The following is a 7,777-nucleotide window of genomic DNA, read 5'->3' as shown; positions in this document are numbered from 1 at the left end:
TCGAATTGTAAGAAGCTGGGGCACTCTTCAAGCTCTTGTAAGTTTGAAGCTGGAACTATTTGGAGGAAGAAAGAATCTCAGAGCATACCAGAATCTGTTCAGCAGAAGGTTGAGGAAGATGTTAATTCGAAGCAGAGTAGTTCTGTAATGAATCAGAAGAATCCTCAAGCAGATGCTCAAGATGGTGCTGGGTCGAGTGATACTGGTTGGGCTATTTCGAAAAGAACTGGGAATGTGAAGACTATGGTTCCGATTGCTTGTGATCCAATTAGAAACTCTTATAGTGCTTTGCAAGAGATTCTGAAGACTCTACCTGAACAGGTTTTCACTACTAATCCAAATGGAGTTTTGCAACATCCTGAGTTGGAATGTTAGAGGGTTGAATAGGAAGAATAAACATATGTCAGTGTTAGATGTCTGTAGATTGAATAAGGTAGGTATTGAGGCTTTAATTGAAACTAAAGTCAAGGGGGAGAAAATTAAGGTTGATATGAGATCTTCTTTTACTGATTGGATGTATTATAGTAGTGGGTGTCTAGAGGGCAGAATATTATTGATTTGGAAATCTCACCTGGCTCTAGTTGGTATTATTCAGGAGACTTCGCAAATGTTACATTGTTGAGTTTCGAATTTGTAGTACGAACCAAGATTTTTGTCTCACTATTGTTTATGGTTCCAATAGTTTAGAATCTAGGAGAGTTTTGTGGAATGATCTGGCTCATGTGCATTTACCTATTCAACCGTGGTTAGTTTTGGGGGATTTTAATGGAGTGTTTGATATCACTGATCGTTTGAGTGGGAGGCCTATATCAGGGAAGGAAATGGAGGATGCTCGAAACTGGTTGGCTCTCGGGTTGGTTGAAGAAATGAAGGTTATGGGGCCTTACTTTTCTTGGTCTAATAACCAAGATGGAGGGAATCACATTTATTCTAAATTAGATAGGATATTTTGTAATGAGGCTTAGGTGGATTTGTTTCCGTTAGCTTCAACTTTTTCCCATTGGGAGGTGGTATCTGATCATAGTACATTGCTTATCAAACAAGTTGAAGTCTGGAATTTGGGGATTCAGCCATTTCGATATTTTAATATGTGGTCTTCTCATCCCCAATTCAGAGATATTGTGTTAGGTAACTGGACCAAGCCTATTGATAACTCTACAAAATAGAGTTATTTTACCACTTTTTATGTGCTAATTGCTGCTTAATTCTTGAGTTTTTAATTGATTTATTAAGTTTTAAAGTAATTTTGAATTTATTGGGTTTATTTTTATTTTTTATATTTTTGTGTGTTTTTATAGTTATTTTGTTGTAAAATATTGTAGTTAATTATTTGAATTATTGTTGTTAAATTTGAGGTAAAAAAATGTTGTATTATTGAGCTTAAATGGTTAAATATAAATTAAGTTATAAGTAATATTTTCAAAAAAATTAAATTGATTTATTTTATAGTTGCAAATATTTTATTATGATTTATTTTATATTTATTTTGTAGGAAAATTATTACATTTGTGGCTCTTGAAAAGCAAGAAAAATAAAGAAAAGAAAGTGACATTTTCAAGAAAATAAAAAAACAAAATGGCATTTCTCTTCAGCCCAAGAAGCAGGCCCACGCCCAGAAGGCCCAACAACTCCTCCCAGCAAGCTTCCTCTCATCCACACCTGATGCACGTCCAGCCATTTCCTTCAGCTGATGCCACCAAAGTCAGCACCTGCCAGCACCAATGCCATCGTGGACCTTCCACAAGCCTGCCTGGCCCAACACCCCAACTCCCTTTGCCCAGTTGCACCTCACGTTTCAGCCACAAGCCTGCCTTGCCCACTGTAAAGAACGCCCTAAGCTAATACTTATAAAACATTCGCATAACATAGTTTATAAAAGAATACCACTCATTATCAAAGTCTTAGTGGGGACTTGCTTAAAACCATGCAAGTTGGCGCCATTAGTTTTAAAAGAAAACATAAATTTTTATGCAAAGTTTAAAAGAAACAAAATTAAATAACTGAGTCCCACTGATAATTTAGGAAAGTCTCTTAAAACAAAACATAATTTAAATGGCGTTCTACGATGATCGTTTTTCCGTCCATAGGATTACCCCACGCCATACACCCCATGATGATAGAACTCCTCACGTCACCACGCGTGCCATAAAGAAATCTTATTTGCTACCTGGAAGGAAAGTAAGGGGGGTGAGCTAAAAGCCCAGTAAGGAAGTACAAACAAATAAGCAAGTAAGAATACAACAAATACAAACACTAACGTTCATCTAAAACATCATGGTATATCAAAACATAATCGTAACATATCATCGTTGCATATCATAACGTAATCGTAACATATCATCATTGCATATCATAACGTAATCGTAACATATCATCATATCACAATCATACAACATACATGATGAGCATGGCTCGCTAGTTGTCCATGTCACCCTATGAGGTAAACAGGAGTCTCTGGTCCTTGAATAACCTCGGCGCGTCCGCCCTAGGAGTTATGTTTTTAGCTATAGTAACTCGTTCGATGTATCTAACATCGTAATCTGTTTGATGTATCTAACATCGTAACTTGTTTGATGTATCTAACATCCATACACATATCATATTCAACATATCATCACATTATGGCAATCATATTTCATAATAGTTCATTCATACAACAGTCTTACCATTCATAGCATAAAATCATAGATACTATCTAACTTCCTTACCTCAGGTCCAAGCTAAGAAATTTTCACAATCTTTCAACGAGCCTATATCATAATCAAAACAACATTTCTTAGGTTCATAAAATTACTATTTTGCCCTCCCATACAACTCATGTGTGCATGGGTCATGCACACATAATAACAGTTACACATAACATGCAATTATTCTTAACTACACATAAAGCTATAAAAGAATAATGCTCACTTTACCTATTTTACATGCATGATCTTTTTATAAAAACCACATAGTTGAATAATAAATATAATTTTGGACGTAAAAGTGGATTTGCATGTAACATGCATACGTGGGAACATTACGTAATTGCGACGTTTTAAAAACGAAAATTCTACATTTCTTACTTTTATTGTTTTAAAATTAATAAACATATAACATGCTTTATTTTTCTTAAAATTTCTAAGTTGATTAAATTTCTCAAAACATTATTTTATTTTATAAAATAATTTGATTTAACTTAAAAATAAAATATGTAACAATTTCATTCATTAATCTCAAATTACAAAGAATTAACCAAAAACTTAGAATTAATTAAAATACCTATTTTTAATATGTTTCTTTAGAAAAATAAATTTTATCATTGTGTTACATAAATGATGTGAGAAAATATATTTTTAAGTGTGGAAAATATATTTTTATTTAAATTACTTAAGACTTAGTTTTATGTAGCATAAATCCATATGTGACAATTAAATAACCATTTTGAACCTTTTTTAAAACAAACTTTCAGCCACCATTTATTTTCTTCAAAAATCACAAATAAATAGAATCTAAATATTTTTCTCAATCAAAATAAAGGAAAAATCATAACTTATCAAAATATGCATTCCTACCATTTTAAAATACCATTTTTCAATATTACCATAACTTAGGAAAAATAATTGTTCCAAAAACTCATCAAATTCATTTTAGTGAAACTCACTTCACATTTTCTTACAAAAATTCCAGCAACTATTTTTATCTTTAAAAAATCACCATATTCAATTTAAAAACTCATATTTTCTCAAAAATTCAATAAAAATTATGTAGGTAATTATTTGTAATGACCCAACTACTCTAGACTTTTGGACCATTAACGAAAACTATACATACTAATCCTTAATAAAACTTACAAGTGAAAATACCATAACTTTATTAAGAAACTTGTAAAAATAAGAGTTAAACTTACATAAAATTTAGGTTAGGATATGGGATCCCATTGTTTTAAAAACAAAACAAAACACAATTTAAAATAAAAAGGGATTACATAACAAGTGCGGAAAAATACATGTAAAAACCATAAAAACAAAACTACATCCTCGAATCGTAACGCTCGGCTCTTGAATCCATTCGACCTCAATACACATTCTCCAAGCTTCCAAGAACCTTTCCCGCCACTAAGACTATTTTCTTACACATATAAACAAAAAGGAATGAGTCTAATGCCCAGCAAGGAAAATCTAACACATAGTTCATATACATAAATTTCATAAGAAACATAAAAACATAACATAACACTTATATCATACACATACTATAATGGTCATTATTACTTGGGGTCCCATAGACTAAACAAGTCATATGCCCATTAGATTAGTGGGGTCCTACTAGCTAAGCAGGTCATATGCCCATAATCCATTTGGGGCTTGTTAGTCATATGGGTCATATGCCCAAGCCTACAAACATACATAACATAACATATTTCATAACATAAAAACATAAGATAACATATAAAAAGCATATAACATATAAATTCTATCCTATTTTCCTTACCAAAAATACCGGGGATATGAGGACAGAGTTGGGACTTTGGAACACTCCTAAAAACCATTTATGAAAGGGTGAGTCTAATGAAGAAAAGAGATGAAGGAACTATACTATTAAAATATACTTACCAAAACCTTGTGCTCAAGAACTTAGATTTCCTAACCAAAATAAGAATAAGGTTAGAAGGCTGAGTAGAAGACTATGAGAAAAAAATAATGTCAATTGAACTAGAGTGTGGAAATACCTTGAAGGCTTGTAAGATCAATCTAAACCTTGAACCGAAATGCTATAAAACCTTACTTCCCAAGTGTTTGATAAGCTTATGATGATCAAGCTTATGATTCCCAACCCAAGTGTTTACACTCTCACACTCACCTAGCAACTTGCAGCCTCTGAACTTAGAGTAAAAGATGAATAATGGCTGGGTACTAGGTCCTATTTATAGAGTTTAGGAATGAAGAGATCTTCATTTAACTTGAATAAAAATAATGGCTTTTTAGGTGAAAATAATTTGAATTAGTTCAGCAGAGGCTGAAGACTCGTTCAAAAAGATGCTGGACTTATAAAGAGGTTGAAGGGTTGAATGGAAAACGATTTAAAAAACTTTCAAATTATGCTGAGAGGGGCGATATATCGCCCCCTATAGGCGATATATCGCCTGGGCCAGTATGCCCGAGGCAGTCGTGCATCGTTTCGTGTTTTTCGTATCTTCGTGCTGCGATATATCGCCCCCTATAGCTGCGATATATTGGCATACGCTGATTATTTAAACACAAAATTACACATTTTTAGCTTAATTTGAATTGAGTAAACAGCCTTGACTAAGCCCTTAAACGTTTTCAAAGCTGCTGACTGACCTTAGAGTATTCAAATTTCAACATTAATCAATTAAATCCTCAAAATGCTTAATCATTATTAAACCCATACATAACATGTGCTATTTTCCTATTGGTTCTTATCTAAACCTTATAGTATAATAAATATTATCCTCAATATCAGTCATATTGATCAAACCTTAGGTTAAAATTAATATTCTTAAACTATATGTGAAACTTAGAAAATCTACAAGTACTACTTTGAGTGTCCAAATAAATCCCGGTCTGAACCAAAAATCCACAGTTATAAAGATAATACTATTATTACTATAATACTATTATCTAACTAGCTAAGTAAAGTTCTTGGACTCTACATTATTTGAGTAAAATATCATTTTAATGAGACTTAAAATACCCTTTTTAATTGCATAAAATTAACATAACGTCAAGGACATTACTTATGCATGCAAATCATTTTTTTATCAAACTTTTACCCAATTATTTACAAAATCAGCAAGCTTAATTTCTCATGAGATTCATCTTTTATCCCAAAAATTTCACATAAAATCATACATGTCCAAAATCTCATCATACTCTTACTATATACATAATTCTAAGAATATTACTAACATATTCACATGAAATCTTATAAAACCAATTTTTCTATTCCATTGAATCTACACATGAAATCCAACAACAATAACAATGGAAATAACATACATAAATTCATAAACACCATATCTCATAAACATGTCTTTATAATAACCCTAACATATTTCTTATCATATTTCTAAAATCATCATTTGCCATTTTACATAAATCAAAGATTAAAAAAAATAACCATAGCAATATAAACATAAAATATAACCTCATTATAAACCCTATCAAATCCATTTTCTCAATCATACCCATGAGCCATTTTTAAACAAATCATATTCTCTTAAAAATACAAATCATAATCATCAATCCTACAATAATCAATCATTAGCATCACCATCAAAATCCTCAAAGATAAACCCATCAAGACCAATATGTAGGCTAAGAGAGACCATTACCTCTCTTGATTGTAAAATCAAGAACACAAATATGATCAACACCCAAACTTCACACCCCTTGTTCAAGCTCTAAAATGGGTTCCTCTTCACCTTCTTCTTCTTTCTTCTTCTTCCTCTCTCTCTACACGCCACCCTCTCTCTCTCTCTAGGTCACGGCAGCCACAAGGAAGAATGCCCTCCTCTTCCTTTCGTTTCCCCTTTATTCAACTCTCTCAATAAAGCCTCACCAACACAAAATGATAAGTTTCCTTTTTCTATTTTATTTTCTCATAATTCCTTTTATTTTTCTTTTATTATAAAAGATTGGAGTCAAATGATAGTTTTCCAAAATGTCTATCCTCATCCAATTAAATTTTTTATTCTCTTAAAAGAAAAATGGAAAAAATATCAAACAATCCCCTAATATCTTACACTACACGTCCACCCTCTTTCCATATCCTTTATTTATTTATTTATTTTTATTTAATTTCCTACTTATTAAAATAAACTACCCAAAAATATCAATAAATGGCAATTATAAAATGTGTAGAAAACCCACACATGTGCACCCTATTACCATATACTAGCACACACTAAAACACTAGGGTGCACCACTATCTACCATGCACCTTAGTGCATTCAACTATAACTCACATAATTACCTCAATTATCACACTTATTTAAAATGTAACACTAATAGAAAAATAAACATGTTACACAATTATTCACTTATTAAATTAATTTAACCAAACAAACAATTAACAATTTTAAATTCAAAAGATTATACCAAACAATTCTAACAATTAAACAAACAATCAAATAAAACAAACAGCAACTAAATAAAATAAACAACATTTAAATAAAACAATTCATCACACTTAACATTTAAATAAAATAAATCACAAAAATTTAAATAATCTAAAAAAAAAATTTGGTGCACTACACCCACCCACCCAACACCTTGCCTTTTTCTATTTTTTGAACCCAACAAAAGCACATCGTCCCCTTGTCCCCTTTGTCCAAAAATACCATTTTTTTACCCAAATTTTTCTACACATTTTACCCTATAACATCATCATTACACCCTATAATTTACCCATATTTCCATATTATTATTAATTTAATATATTAAATTGATTATTTTAATATTCTCATTTTGGTTATAAATAAGGAATTTTCAAGACCATTTTGGGGTGCTTAATTTTTGGTTACCATCTTCTTTCTACTATTTTCTCTCTACCATTCTTCTATTTTGGGTTTTTCAAGAGCATTTTCACGTATGTATGTCATTTATTTTGTAATTTCTACTCTAGTTATGTGCTTCTAATCTTTTTTATAAGATTATTAAGATCATGATGAAGCAACTTGTAACTAGATAATATTTATGTTGTATGTTGATTTCTCATGTAATGCAACAAATTTTATGGATTTTTCTTCTTCATATATGTCTTTCATCTGTAA

General features: G+C 31.3%; 1 long non-coding RNA gene across 1 annotated transcript; it reads right to left on the bottom strand.

Annotated features, from left to right (window-relative positions):
- Positions 1-1,839: 1,839 nt before the first annotated feature.
- On the bottom strand, positions 1,840-2,761 carry LOC133828906 (uncharacterized). The gene is made up of 2 exons (XR_009891375.1): positions 2,709-2,761; positions 1,840-2,167 (listed from the first exon to the last, which is right to left on the bottom strand). It is a non-coding gene; the product is annotated as an uncharacterized LOC133828906 (long non-coding RNA).
- Between the last annotated feature and the right edge of the window lie 5,016 nt (positions 2,762-7,777).

The sequence above is a fragment of the Humulus lupulus genome, chromosome 4 (assembly GCF_963169125.1).
Source record: "Humulus lupulus chromosome 4, drHumLupu1.1, whole genome shotgun sequence".
Classification (NCBI taxonomy): Eukaryota; Viridiplantae; Streptophyta; class Magnoliopsida; order Rosales; family Cannabaceae; genus Humulus; species Humulus lupulus.
Note: the sequence above shows the minus strand (reverse complement) of the source record. Positions and strands in the feature narration are given on the sequence as shown.